We start from the raw sequence: 14,225 nt of genomic DNA, 5'->3' as shown, positions 1-14,225 counted from the left end.
CCGCCCCTCATGAAACCCACCGGATGGTGCCCTCCGGAGAGACAGCTGCTATCACCCTTTGGACCTCGCAGTTTAGGGAGGGAGGGTCTTGGGGCCTTGTCCCCCCGGGGGTAGCTGACTTCTGGGGGAGCAGAACAATTTGTATCAAGCCCTGAGACGTGGGGACCCGTCCGTCCGGCTTCCGCCAGGCCCCCAGGGACAGTTGTGTGTTGTTACCCAATGCCCAGAGGGTGTGAAATGCCTCCTGCAAGTGGCCATACGGTGATCCCCGCCCCCCCCAGTACAGTCAGTCTCACTCCTTTATTTACTCCTTGTAAATAAATTACTCCTTGAATCTTCCTTGCTCAGTTTGGTTGTTTCCTGGAAGGGAACCCACAGATCATAGAACAGCCAAGTTTACGAGTGAGAAAGGCAGTCCTGGGGAAAACATCGCAGCGTCTGAAATCCATTTACAGAAAATGAAGGCATTCGGCAGACAGGACACGCTTCGTCGCCACTTTCTTTGCCGGTTCCCCTGATGGGGAGAACGTCCTGAGTGTCACAGAACAAGGATCCCCTCTTGAAGTAGCAGGACTGAGCCAGGAATGGAGGAGAAAGTACATGAGTGTCAGAAAAGACCTCTTCAGGGGTGCCTGGGTGGCGCAGTCGGTTCAGCGTCCGACTTCAGCCAGGTCACGATCTCGCGGTCCAGGAGTTCGAGCCCCGCGTCGGGCTCTGGGCTGATGGCTCGGAGCCTGGAGCCTGCTTCCGATTCTGTGTCTCCCTCTCTCTCTGCCCCTCCCCCGTTCATGCTCTGTCTCTCTCTGTCCCAAAAATAAATAAACGTTGAAAAAAAAAATTTAAAAAAGAAAAGACCTCTTCAGCCGACCTCTTGCACTCGGGAGGACCCAGCTTGAACACATGCTGTCAGCTGAAGGGTTACAACAAACCTGTAAAGGGAAAAAGGACCCACCCGATGGATCTTCCTGGTGACTCATTTTCCTTAGTATGAAGGTGACCTTAGAGTGATTTTTTTTTTTTATGTTCGTTTATTTGTGAGAGAGAGAGAGAGACAGAGCACAAGCGGGGGAGGGGCAGAGAGAGAGGGAGACACAGAATCTGAAACAGGCTCCAGGCTCCAAGGCATCAGCACAGAGCCCGACACGGGGCTCGAACTCACAGACCGCGAGATCACAGCCCAAGCCGAAGTCGGACGCTTGAGCGACTGAGCCCCCCAGGCGCCCCCTTAGCGTGGTTTTTCTGCAGAAGAGTCGGGCGGCCTTCCCTTGTGAGTGTGACAGCACGGTGGACCGCCAAGAACCATGTTGGCTTTGTCTAGCACTGCCATTCTCCAAAAAGAAGATGACAAGGACGCAAGTGTTCTTGGGGCGAAAAAACCCGGGATGCGTATGGGCGGGGGATGGCCCACCTCAGGTCAGGGACTGCGTCCTACACCTGCGTGGCCCCCGCCCCGACTCCCTGGCCTACGGTTCGTGTGCCATTGCATTTGGTGAATGAATGACTACACGATGTGTATGTGTTGCAGGCCGGTACACAGAGCGGGGGATGCAAGCCGGTAAAAGGCGTTCAAGGCCCAAGAGGCATTCAAGGCCTGCTCCGGGCTGAGGTCTTTCAGCCCGTTTCAGGCTCAGGCATCGCCACCTTCTGCCTTCACAAACATGTCTTGCTTGGGCCTCAGGGCCCACAGCCTGCGAGAGACTGCCCTGAGGAATGTCGTTCCCTGGGGCCACACTCCCCACCTTACGCCTTTCCTGCCTGATACGTTGGGCCCAAGAGGCACTTCTTCCAGAAAGAACTGCCCTGCAACCCTCTTATTAATGCAATCCCCTCGAGTCCATTATAAAGGAATTCGCAGAGGAGTGGAGAAGCTGACTGAGCCCGCCTGGCCCCAGGCGATGACTCTCTGGAGGTCACAGAGGCCCGGCACCCTGCCCTCTTCTCTCCCCTAGGTCGAAATGGGGGACCGGCCGCTGGGGGGGGGGGGGAAGGAGCACCCGCCCCCTCCCCAGCATCTGCCTGGCATTCCCGTGTGTGATGTTGGAAGGGGCCCACGGAAGCCCCTTCTCTGAGCGCAGGCCAGGCCGCCCAGGCCACAACTCCCCCGCCGGCCCTGGCCAAACAAGCCCCGCAGCCCTCCGCTCTCCCTCGCTGTAAACACTTTTATTTTCACTTGGGTTTATGGCCTCTCTTTCGAAGGGACCGCAACTTGTTTAAACCAGCTCTAAACAAAGGGCTCTCGTGATTACAGGCATGCTGCTGGTTTTATGGTGGCCTTCCTTTGTCTCAGTTTCCCCCCACCGGCTTCCTTCCTCCCCACCCCCCACCGCCAGGTACCCGGTCTTCTAAGGAGAGGCCTCCAGCAGCTGCTGGCCAGGGGGTTCCCACCACCCCCGTCTGGTTCCCCTCAGCTGCAGGCTGGCGGCTGTGACAGGACGTGGCCGATAAAAGGCCCCGGAGCCTGAATGTTTCCGAGGTCAGGCTCCAGCACACCCTGCCCCCAGTCGAGGTTGGGGGGGGACCTCTGGCATCTCTGCCCACTGCCTGGGGGAGCCCAGACGTGCCTGCATAAACAGACATCCCAGCCCGATGCGGTCCCCTCATTATCCTAGCAAACCCACGCTCCCCTCAGCTGCTTGCCCCAAGGTCAGCTGGGGACTGTGCCCATGGCGGGGACACCCAGCCTCTGTTGCAGACACTGGCACAGGCTCCCCCCGGAGTGAGCTGCAAACTGGCTCCAAGCCGGCATCCTTCCAGTCGTGAACTGGCTGTAACGATTTCTTTCAGGTCAGTGCGAATTCCCTTTCCTGGGCTGCCTCTTGGTGAGGTGGAAAGGGCAGAAGATACTGAGGGAACCTGAGGGTTGGAGGATGTGAAAGTTCCCTGGGGTCGCTGGGCTCACCAGCACTTGGGAGAGTGGACCCGGGTAACATTTGTGGCTCTGGGGGACACCTCCCACCATGCCAATGGCGGGGGGGGCCCCTCCGGGGCCCCAAGGATGCAGATGGAAGGAAAGGCAATGACCCATGAAAAGGAAATGTTGTAGGGTCCCACCGACCTCCCTTTGTTTCAGCCTGGGGATTCCTCTTTAGCAGAAAGTATTTGTTCAAGAGAGTCCAAAAGAGGGCCTTTGTAAGAAGGGTCTAGGGCTGAGGGTGGTGAGGGTATGGAGAGGAGGCTTCAGACCCGCAAGGTTTCTAACCAAGCTTGACTCCGAGAGAAAGAGGACTGTGTCGTGTGGGCCCCAGTCCCACGAACACACACAAATGGCCCCCGCTCAACTCAGAACACGCTCCAGGGAACAGAAGAGGGACAGTCACGTGGGAAAAGAAAGTCCTTTCCCCACGGGCAGTGCCTGGTCCCCTTCTCTCCGGCTGGGACGTTCTCCACGGAACCCGTGCGAGGACAGATCTACCCAGAACTGGGCCCGGCACACGGCAGGCGTGGTTGAAAACTAAATCGTCATGCGATTCCGTCCTCAGTGTCCAGGCTACGAAGTGAAAGATGTGAGCAGGCGAACACACGAACGTCTCTGCGGCCCCTTCTCACCCTCTCCGTGAACTGCGGCCCCTGAGTTGGAAGCCAGCGTCAAGGAAGGAGGAGCCTACCGTGACCAGATTCCAGAGTTGCTCCAACATTTTGAAACCCATGTAGGCTGATTTTGCCCCAGTGCCTGCATGCGTTTCTTCTCTTGGTATAAGAAAAGCCCTGCATTTCTGTAGTTTTGTTGTTTTCAGTTTGCGAATGCATGGTCTCCTGTCACGCTCAGGATTGCTCCGTGAGTATTGTTGGCTTGTGTTTTGGTTTTTGATTTTCCGTTTTGTTTTTGTAGAAGAGGGATCTGGGAAAAGAAAAGGCAAACGAGTCACTCCGCGAACGGATCTATAGATCGGTATAATCGAAACAAAAACACCAGCGGTTCATTTTCTTTTAGAAATCGACAAGATGCTTCCAAAGTTCATGTGGAAATAGAAACGCCCCCAAATAGCTAAGACAATGATAAAGAACAAAATTGGAGTTTCTACGCTACCAAGGGTCAAGACTTATTATAAACATACGGTATTTAAGATGATGTGGTATTGACGGGACAATAGAGAACTAGCCAATGGCACAGAATAGAGTCCAAAAAAAAAAAAAAAAAAAGATCTACACATCAGTAGTCACTGGATTTATGTCAAAAGGTCCAGCCCAGAAGAGTGGTGAGGATGGTCTTCTTAATAATCAGTGCTGGGACAACTGGATATCTATATTTAAAAAAAAAAAAAAAAAAGAACAAATTTCGCTTCTGTCTCACACCATACGCAAAAATCAGTTCCAGATGGATTGGCTGTCTAAATATGAAAAATAAAACAAAGTTTCTAGAAGAAAACAGGAAAATATCTTCCTGACCTTGAGCTAGGGGGAAAAATATTGTAAGCAGGACACCCTAAAGGAAAATCACAAACCATAAAGGAAATAGATAAGTTGAACTATGTTAACATTAAGAAATTCCGTTCGGGGCACCTGGGTGGCTCAGTGGGTTGAGCGTCCCACCTCGGCTCAGGTCATGATCTCGCGGTCCGTGAGTTCGAGCCCCACGTTGGGCTCTGTGCTGACAGCTCGGAGCCTGGACCCTGCTTCAGATTCCATGTCTCCCCCTCTCTGACCCTCCCCCCGTTCATGCTCTGTCTCTCTCTGTCTCAAAAATAAACAAACATTAAATAAATTCAAAAAAAAAAAACAAATTCTGTTCATCAAAACATAATGGAGAGTGAAAAAGCAAACAAGCCAAGGGTATAAGATGATATTTGTAAGCAAATAACAGATAAGAACATGTATCCGTAATATATAAAGAACTCCCACGGATCAACAAGAAGAGACAGACCACTTGTCTGGCCCCCTAATGTAGGGTAGCACTGGAATAGGGACAGGCACTTTGAGGGTCCTGCTAAGGAGAAGTTGAGTAGGGATACCTTTATTTGGGTTTACCAGATGTATCTCTGTGGTTCCCAGTCACTTCTGTGTGCAGTACTGTGTACTTACTTCTGCGTAAGCTTTTGCTGGCTCTCCTGGTTCAAGAATGGCTTTGAACGATATGTTCACTTCCCACTGTATTTATGTGCTTAGCATCAGGACGCAAAGATGAAACATTCTTTTGCTCACCAGGCACATAACATTTGCAATGGAGAAGTTGGTTCGCAGAGACACCGAGCTGAATAAGAGTCCTCTCCGCTCAGGAATCTACCCAACAACGCAGCTTTCGGGTATACACCCAGAAGAAGTAAAAGCAGGGATCAGAAGAGGTGTTTGTTCACGGAAGTCCAGAACAGCATTATTCACAGCAGCCAAAAGGAAGCAACCCAGATGTCCATGGCTGGATGAATAGACAATCCTACAACAGAATATTCCTCAGTCTTTTTTTTTTTTAATGTTTTTTTTTTAACATTTATTTATTTTTGAGACAGAGAGAGACAGAGCATGAACGGGGGAGGGGCAGAGAGAGAGGGAGACACAGAACCAGAAGCAGGCTCCAGACTCTGAGCCATCAGCCCAGAGCCCGACGCGGGGCTCGAACTCACGGACCCCGAGATTGTGACCTGAGCTGAAGCCAGACGCTTAACCGACTGAGCCACCCAGGCGCCCCTATTCCTCAGTCTTAAAAAGGAAGGGAATTCTGGCACCGGCTAGGACATAGATGGACCCTGAAGGCGTTATGCTAATTGAAATAAGCCAATCACAAAAGGCCAGTATACTGTACAATTCCACGTCTAGGAGGTCCTTAGGGGAGGTAAATTCACAGAGACCCAAAGTATCTGGAGATGGATGGTGATGACGGTTGCCCAACAGTGTGAAAGGACTTAATGCCACGGAATCATACACTTAACTACGGTTAAAATGTAAATTTTATCTTGTGCATATATTACTGCAATTTTTTTTTTAAGTTTATCTTGAGAGACAGAGAGAGCAGAGGAGAGGCAAAGAGAGAGGGAAACACAGAATCTGAAGTAGGCTCCAGGCTCTGAGCTGTCAGCACACAGCCCGACACGGGGCTCGAACCTACGAACCACGAGATCATGACCTGAGCTGAAGTCAGACGCTGAACTGACTGAGCCACCCAGGCGACCCTACAATTTTTTTAAATGAAGGAAGAAGTATTATAGAGGTAAATTAGCTAGTTCGTTCATTAAACATTATGTTATTTTCCTGGATTTTTGAAGTGTTTATGGTATTGATTTTCTATGATTTTACAATTTTTATGATTTATTTTACAATTTTTATGATTTCTTTTCTGATTCTAAATAAATATTCACTTCTGCCTCATGGTTTTCAGCGTTGTTTATTATTTATGTGAAATTTAGTTCCCTCTTAAAAACGAGGCCAATAACATATCTTACAGAGTTAGTAAGAATGTTGAATGAATTAATATATAAAATAAATATAGAATACATGTTGTGTAAAATACCCAAAATTTAAAAATGTGAAAAATAGATGTAAATATTTTTAAGACAGTCATGCATGACTTATTGCCAAGCACTCCTTTGTGTTATGATAAAGGAAGAGAGTTATAAAATAAAAACAAATGCCAAAAAAAGTGCTGTGAAACCTGATGGCTGAGCCCCCTCTTGTGTGATATTTAAATTTTCCAAATCCATCAGCAAATACATTCTCAATATATTGCTTCCATGCAACCTTGATCACGTTTCTTTGGAGGTTCCAGCTTAGTTGAGGTCCCCTGTATTTGTGGGCAGCCTCTGACTTACCACACTGTGTTAGACATTGGAAATACACAAAAATATAAGTCCTACACCCTCCCTGAATGCGGAGACAAAGAAACCGCTTCAATACAGTGGTGTTGATGGGCTGGGTTTTATTTCTTCTGTTGCTCCCCAAAACCTTAATGGCTAGATCACAGCCTGGATAGTTAACAAGCAAAAGAAACCCTTTTGTGTGAAGGTACTAGGGGAGGGGGGCAAGGAATCTAGGGGGAAAGGAAGGGAAGGGGGGGGGGGGGTCTAGGGAATTGAAACAGAAGGGAAGAGTGGGGCCATCTGGTGGGGAGAAGGGGTAAGAGCTGTCAGGGAACGTTTAAGGCCCATCCGCCCATCCCGACATAAACCTCTGGGAAATCAGAAGAAAGCTGATTTTTCAGGATTCTCCTTTTTCTTAGAAAGTGGTGTTGTTTCAACTCCCACTCCCCTCTCCTGGTCCTAGCATGTCAGCTTAGGGCTTGCAAAACCCTTTTCCACATACCTAATTTTATTTCATTTGTGCTAACATTTGTTTTACATCACTGAGCGCATTGGCTAGCTCTTTTTTTTTTTTTTTTTTTTTTTTTTTTTTTTTTTTTTACGTAAGTTTAATGTCATACCCAGTGCGGAGCCCAGTGCAGGGCCCAACTCATGACCCCAGAGCAAGAGTCAGAAGTCCAACTAACTGAGCCACACAGGCGCCCTTTTTTAAAGCTTTTTTGTTTTGTTCTTGATAATCAAAATCTTATCGTTATTCTTACCAAAACTTCTTCTCTCCCATGTTAGGCCATCATAAAAATTAGACACAAAACTGAAATACTGTTTTCTAGTGTTTTTCTTCAGGACATCTGGATTTTTTTTTTTTGAAATGCCCATGAGATATTTTGTTTTTATACAGTATATTTCTTATTGTTCGCAGTACCTACACACACACACGCGCAGTTAAAGCTTTATGTTATATGGGAAAAGAAACCAATTTTCAGATTCATTGAGGAATTACAGGAGTATAAAGAGTTGGTGTCACCATCACCTGCTGATTCCACGCAAATCCTTACATCGACTGTCACTTCGGCCCCAAAGAACTAGTCACCTATCGCTTTAACTAGACAAGATCCTGCTGAATGCACGACCGTGACCCTGTGAAGGAGGTGTTGTTACACAGGAGTTTCATCCAGATGTTCTGGTCCAGATAAAAGGTAGATTCGGTTCCCGACGTCCATAGAGCCTGGCTCTGCTGTGCAGGTGGAGGGATGGCCAGGTCGCAGAGGATCGGGAAAAGCCTGTACCAAGAAGCCCCTGGGGAGATGTGGCTACACCGTGCTCCCTCCTGGTCATTGCAGGAATACAGAAAGCCTAGAGGAAGTAAGGACAAGAGCGTGCTGATTCCCGAGCCTGTAAGAAATAGAGACGGGCTTGTGGCTGGACTATTTTTTCTGCACCTTATGAGCATAATGCCCCTGGGGATTGGCTGCATCTATAAATACGTATCAGATGGAAGCCGTCAAATCAAACGGGAGGCTCAGGGCAGGTGCTGCCTCCACTAGAGCGGGGTCTGGGCTAGAGTCAGGGAGAACAGTCCCCGTTGTGGCTGGAGAGGCCGGGCACCCGTTTGCTCACTGGGTCAGGAGCTGATTGAGTCAGCGACCGCAGCTTGAAACTAACCCTCTCTTCGCCTTTGCCAGGAAATGACACTTGCAGGCACCAGAATGTCTAGGGCCAGCCTGGAGAACCGGGGCGTGACAAGCCTACTGCCCGCTGACAGCTGCCTCACCTTCCACTCCTTTCCAAAGAAGATTCGCTGGGGCGTTTCCAAGCCCCTCCCTTGCCTGCCCGCCTGGCCGAGCCTGCAGGATACGGCTTGTCCAAACTGCACACAATTCGAGTCTGAGGACGAGTTCGCCACCCTAGTGGGCCTGGTTCGACGAACTCTATTCTATCGTGCTGCTGATTAAAGCTTTGCAACGGTCAAAGGCATTGCCCGCTGTCCCTCGGGCAAGATCCCCAGAAGTCTCCCAGGGAGAGCAGGTTTAGCGCAAGCTATCCGCCTGGTAGGTTCAGGAGGGAGCAAACCTTTGTAAACCCCAGGGAGTTGCACAAACGTAAGAGTTGTGGGAAATACGGACGGATGTTACCCTCCCTGGGCCAGAGAGCAGTACGTTTGCACAGGAGTCCCCTGGGACGAGAGACCAGAAAGGTCCCTAGGACGCGGTGGGGCTGGGAGAGGGGCCGTGTTGGATACTCGACGGGGATAAATGCGACAGAAATGAGACCAGAACCAGAATGCCGGCAGCCAGTTGTCTTGTCTTGTCTTGCCTCTGGGCGTAGGCCTGTTCCAACCAAACTGCTACGTCTAGAGGTCCTGACAAGCATTTCTGGCCGCCAGTTTCCTGCCTGGAAGGATCCTTGAAGCTGGAAATAACCCATCACCACCACCGCCACCACCACCCAAAGCCTCATAACTCAGTGTTGTTTTAGCTCGCGGAAAGACAACTAGATTAAATATCTAGTGGGAATTTATCGTGTGCGAGACTCTGTCCTGAGCACCTTAACGTTTTGGCTTATATATAGTCCTCCCGACAAGATTCTTAGCCCCATTTTACAGGTGAGGAAACTGAGCCGCAGAGACGTCAGGTCGCTCTCAGGGGGCCCCGGGATACGAATACGGGCAGCCTGGCTGTGGAGACTGGGGTAAACGTCTCTTTACCCAGAAAGAGAGGAAAGGGCTTCTGGAACACGGGCCGGGTGCCTCCCACCTGCACTTATATGACTGTGCTTTGCACCGTGTGGAGGTGTTTTGGGACACTTTTGCGTGAATGCTTGATTTCTCGGTATCTGCTTTTGAAATGCTGCACCGAGGTAGCCGTCTGATAAGGAGAAGCCAGGAAAGCCTTCCGTGCGCCTGCTGCTTTGGTCCCGGGGCCGGGAAGTACCCTTCAGTGGCTCGTTCGGGGCAGTCTGTTTGCCAACAACACACAGTGCAAACAAGGGCCCCGGTGGGGACGCGAAGGGAGCAGCTGCTCAGTGTCTAGGAGAGCTCGAGTGTGGTTTGCAAAGCAAACGGACTCTAATTTGGACAAATACCGCCGTGGCCCGGGACCCGAGCAAGATAAGGCAGCGAGGGTGTGTTGAGATAGATGTTTCCATGGGCTGACGTAAGGGAATAGAGCGGTGGCCCAGGAATGCGAGGGGTCCTCTCTCCTCGAGAGCGAGCTCGCGGCTGGTGAGGACCCGACGGCCAGGACTGGAGGGGAAGTCAGTCTGAAGCCCCCAGTGTTGACGGGGGAGGGCGTCGCCGGGCGGAAGGCGGAGGCCACTTGGGGGCGAGGTGGCCTTCGATCATCGAAATGCTTCTATCAGCTCTGCGGCCTTGCAGGTCGGTAGGGGCTCGGGTCTCAGGCAAGCGAGCTGGCAAGAGGAGATCACACCAATAAGAATTGTTCAGAGAGAGAGAGAGAGAGAGAGAGAGAGAGAGAGAGGTCTCAACGTGCACCATCCGGTCCAGAGCATCGCAGACTACTCTGTGTGTCTGTCACCCGGGATAAAGGCAGGCAGGTCTGGGTCTGAGCCCTGATGCTGCCACCCCCTAGCTGTGTGTCTGGGGTAGGTCACCTCGCCTTGCCGGACGACAGTCTCACCATTGGTACCTGCCTCCCAGGGTCTCTGTGGAGACAGACGGAGTTTGTGCCCGTGAAAGGCAGCTGGTTCTGTTTCCTACATTGTTGTCCACAGGTATTCCCTCCACAAACACGCAGCTCTGCGGTGGAACTTCTGGGTGCCCCCCGAGCGCCCCGAGTGACGGCCACCTGCTCACACGGCCGCTCCCTCCCCCAGAGAACCGCCCTCCACCGAAGGGAACCGCGTCACCTGGAAATAACCGGAAGGTTGCACCCCCCCCCCCCCCCCACTGACTCATCCAAGGCCCCGCCCCCTCGCGCCCGGTAGGATGACTTCGTGGCCGGGTTCATGTGCCAGAACTTGTCATGGGAGCTGATGGAGGCCGGACTTCAACCGAAGCCCCATTTTTGCTCGCGTCTCTCCTGCCTCATCGCCCTCACCTCCCCGTCGGGTCCCCCCCAACCGAGAGCACTTACTCCATCAGCACGGCGCTCGCCTCAGACTCTGCCTCTCTGGGCCCTGACCCAGGTGTCGACCGTTGCCAGGCACAGTGACACAGCAGCGAGGACGGGGGCGGGGGGGGGGGGGGGTGGGGGGGGCGGTCCCTGCCCGAAGGGGGCCGCGATGTTCCGTCGGGGAGGTGTGACCACCTGGGAGAGGTTAGAGGCAGACATTTCACAGACACAGCTCTGAGGCATCGTGAGAGCTCGAGGCTGGGCCTCCACCGCAGGAGAAGGGCTTTCGGGAGGAAGAGACACCTAGGCCGGGAGTCACCGGGCCAGCGGGCATTAGGCCAGCAAAGCCTGGGTGTGCTGGGAGGAGAGAGGTCCAGGGAGGGAGCTGTAAAGATTTGAATGGATCGAAGATTTGAATAGTGGCCCAGGAACCAAGGAGGGCATTTGCCAGCTCCAGAGTTACCCATAATCCTTTCTTCCAGGACCGCCGAGGTCACCCCCTGAGCAGAGTCACTGTGGCAGAACAGCCGTCCCTCCCCGAGGCTGTCCCGTGGGACTATTCGGTCGGGATCACGACGGTGCAGCCAGCGCCCTGCGCACGGTTATTCCTTCCCCGGGGAGTGTCCTTCCTGGGCTCTGACCGCAGTGAAGCTCTGCCCTCCTTGCTCCCCACCTCCCGAGGCACAAATACCGTGTGTCCCTCGAGCAGGCAAATTCAGAGAGACCAAGAGCAGGTCGGGGATTGCCAGGGGCTGGGGACAGGGGGGTGGGAAGTTAGTTTCAGGGAGGCAGAGCTCCAGTCCGGAATGATGAGCGAGTTCTGGAGACAGCGGCACAACAGTGGTAATGCACTTCATGCGACTGTCCCGTGCACTTCAAAGTGATTAAAATGGCCGGGGCGCCTGGGTGGCTCAGTCGGTTAAGCATCCGACTCGGTTTCGGCTCAGGTCGTGATCTCACAGTTTGTGAGTTTGAGCCCCATATAGGGCTCCCTGCTTGGGATTCTCTCTCTCCCTCTCTCTCTCTCTCTCTCTCTCTCTAGCCCTCCTCCATTTGTACTCTTTCTCTCAAAAATATACATATAAATAAACTTAAAATTTTTTTTAAGTGATCAAAATGGTAAATTTCATGCTATGTATATTTCACCACAATAACAATACTGAAAAGAATAAGGCTATTGCCTAAATCTAAACTCCGGGCGTTGAGTGGTGCTGTTTCTCACAGTATCAGACTAAGAAGTTACTTGAGATGAATTTTTATTTATGTATTTTTTTGAGAAACATTTTTTAAAGCCCCATTCGGCACCAGAAAGTGGATGATGAGATGTCTTTCTAGAATCCGTGATAAGGAAAATACTAACAGTGATTCCTACTTTGAGCTCCCAGAACATCTATGTTATATTGGGAGCTTCATTTGCTACATCCAGAAGAGAAACAATGACACTATCTTCCTGCAGCCCTGGAGGCTCCAACAGAGCCAGGGCAAAATCCTTATGATCTCAGCCCCCAGCCCACCCCCAGTCCACCACAGGGACTGACACACGGGAGGTGCTCAGGGGAACGTGTCAGAAGGACAGAAGGAAGGAGAAGGGAGGAACAGCTCCCAGAAGGCCCAGCACCTAACTCCTCCTTGTTCAGATAAATCTGGTCGAAGACCGAGAGGTTAAGTCCAAAGCCACATGCTTGAGTTAGGTAAGCGATGACCCTGGCTAGGGTCAGAGCCAGGCCTCCCGGTCCCTGATCCAAGACCCCCAGAACGTTATCCTAAAACTTGACACTTGTGACTCCATTCGATGACTTTGGTTAAGTCTAATGAACTCCCACCTGGAATAATTGAACTTTTGTGTTTCTCTTATTTGTTTCTTTGATACCTGGTGTTTGCCCAAGTAAAGTAAACTTTTTAAAGATACGGGGCAGGGTCAGAGGCCTTGCTTTTTACACAGTGATAAGTATAGGAGAGTGACTGTGTCTCCGCAGGGTTCATTTGACTAATAAATTGTGGTTTCGTAGATCATGCGGTAGTCCAAACTGCCTCCCTTGTGTTTGGGCCAAAGGGGAAAACAAGGAACAAAAAGCTATTAAGCTTTGCCAAATGTTGGCCCTGCGACGACACGGGCTTTAATCCTCCTGGAAATCCAGGTGCGTCATTATCTCCATGGTCACAGGTGAAGCAGGTGCGCCTCGAGGGCCTTCGGGAACCAACCCAGACTCACCCGTGGTTGCCTTTGGGCGACTGGCGTGGCTGGAATTTAGGCAGCACAATGCCTGGCATTCAGCGGGCCCTTGACCGAATGTTTGTTGAATGAATAAACAATCGTATGTCCATCTGTCTGTAGACCTTAGAGATTGTCCTCAGTCCCGAGCATCAGGGTGACAATGGGGTCAGATAAGAGACAAAAACGCCTGAAAGAGGAAAAGAATAAGCAAAGCGGGTTTTATTAATCATTCCAACAGTGAAGAGGGGGAGGAGAGGTGCCTCACAATTAGCCCGTTAATCTGTGTGAAAAGATCAAATTTTGAAACAATTCAAAGATAAAAGAGCATGGCACCAAGCAGTCATTGCTTCTGTCGCAGTGGGGAAGGACCAAGGATGCTTTAAGGCAGCAAAGCAGCCCAGGCAGGGGGATAACAGACAAAACAGGGGTCCTCTGAAATATCTCCCATGGTTCTTACCTTTCCCCACTCCCTGGACAGAGTTCAAAAGAGTAAGAAGTTTCGGGGCACCTGGGCGGCGCAGTCAATTACGCCTCTGACTCCTGATCTCGGCTCAGGTCGCGAGTTTACGAGTTCGAGCCCCGCATCGGGCTCTGCATTGATGGCGTGGAGCCTGCTTGGGATTCTGTCTCTCCTTCTCTCCCCCCCTCAGCCGCTTGTGCGCTCTCTCTCTCTCTCCAAATAGATAAATACTTTACTTTTTTTAATAAAATAACATAAAATAAAATAAGAGAGAAAGACGTTTCGTAAAGACTTTGAGGTCTCTCCAGCTAGAGAGGCTCTCCAGGCCTGCTCACTGCCTTCCCACAGCAGGGATGCTTTCTGTTTCCAGGGCTCTGGGGGGGTGGGGGGGGGAACCTCCGGGCTCCTACTGAGGTTTGCCGTAATACTGTCCCAGGGGGCGGAGAAGTGATCCATCAGGGAGGGCTACCTCGGCCGCCTACCAGATGTTCCTTTCCTTGCTGCCCTTCCCCAGGACTCAGCTATTTATATCCCTGGCCTCAGGCAATCTTGGCAGAGTTATTTCAACTGAAGGAGGCTACGCGCAATTCCGGCAAAACCTAGTCAGGACCAGGTGCCAGGGGGGTTTGGCAATGATCAACGACCCCCCAGTGCAATACTTTAAATTTGTTTCAAAAGTGGGGTGGGGGGGGGGGGGGGAGAGATGATGAAATCAATGCTTCCAGTTCATTCTGATTGGACGGGCTGTGTGCATT

The 14,225-nt window shown here is 51.3% G+C and overlaps 2 long non-coding RNA genes across 2 annotated transcripts; one reads left to right on the top strand and one right to left on the bottom strand.

The window, feature by feature from the left end:
* Nucleotides 1-7,940: 7,940 nt before the first annotated feature.
* On the top strand, nt 7,941-11,793 carry LOC128313277 (uncharacterized). The gene is made up of 3 exons (XR_008293752.1): nt 7,941-8,087; nt 8,408-8,773; nt 11,278-11,793. It is a non-coding gene; the product is annotated as an uncharacterized LOC128313277 (long non-coding RNA).
* Nucleotides 10,935-13,967, bottom strand: LOC128313278 (uncharacterized). The gene is made up of 3 exons (XR_008293765.1): nt 13,468-13,967; nt 13,008-13,197; nt 10,935-10,990 (listed from the first exon to the last, which is right to left on the bottom strand). It is a non-coding gene; the product is annotated as an uncharacterized LOC128313278 (long non-coding RNA).
* Between the last annotated feature and the right edge of the window lie 258 nt (nt 13,968-14,225).

Source organism: Acinonyx jubatus, chromosome A1 (genome assembly GCF_027475565.1).
Source record: "Acinonyx jubatus isolate Ajub_Pintada_27869175 chromosome A1, VMU_Ajub_asm_v1.0, whole genome shotgun sequence".
NCBI classification, from domain to species: domain Eukaryota; kingdom Metazoa; phylum Chordata; class Mammalia; order Carnivora; family Felidae; genus Acinonyx; species Acinonyx jubatus.
This window is presented reverse-complemented; position numbering and strand designations above follow the sequence as displayed.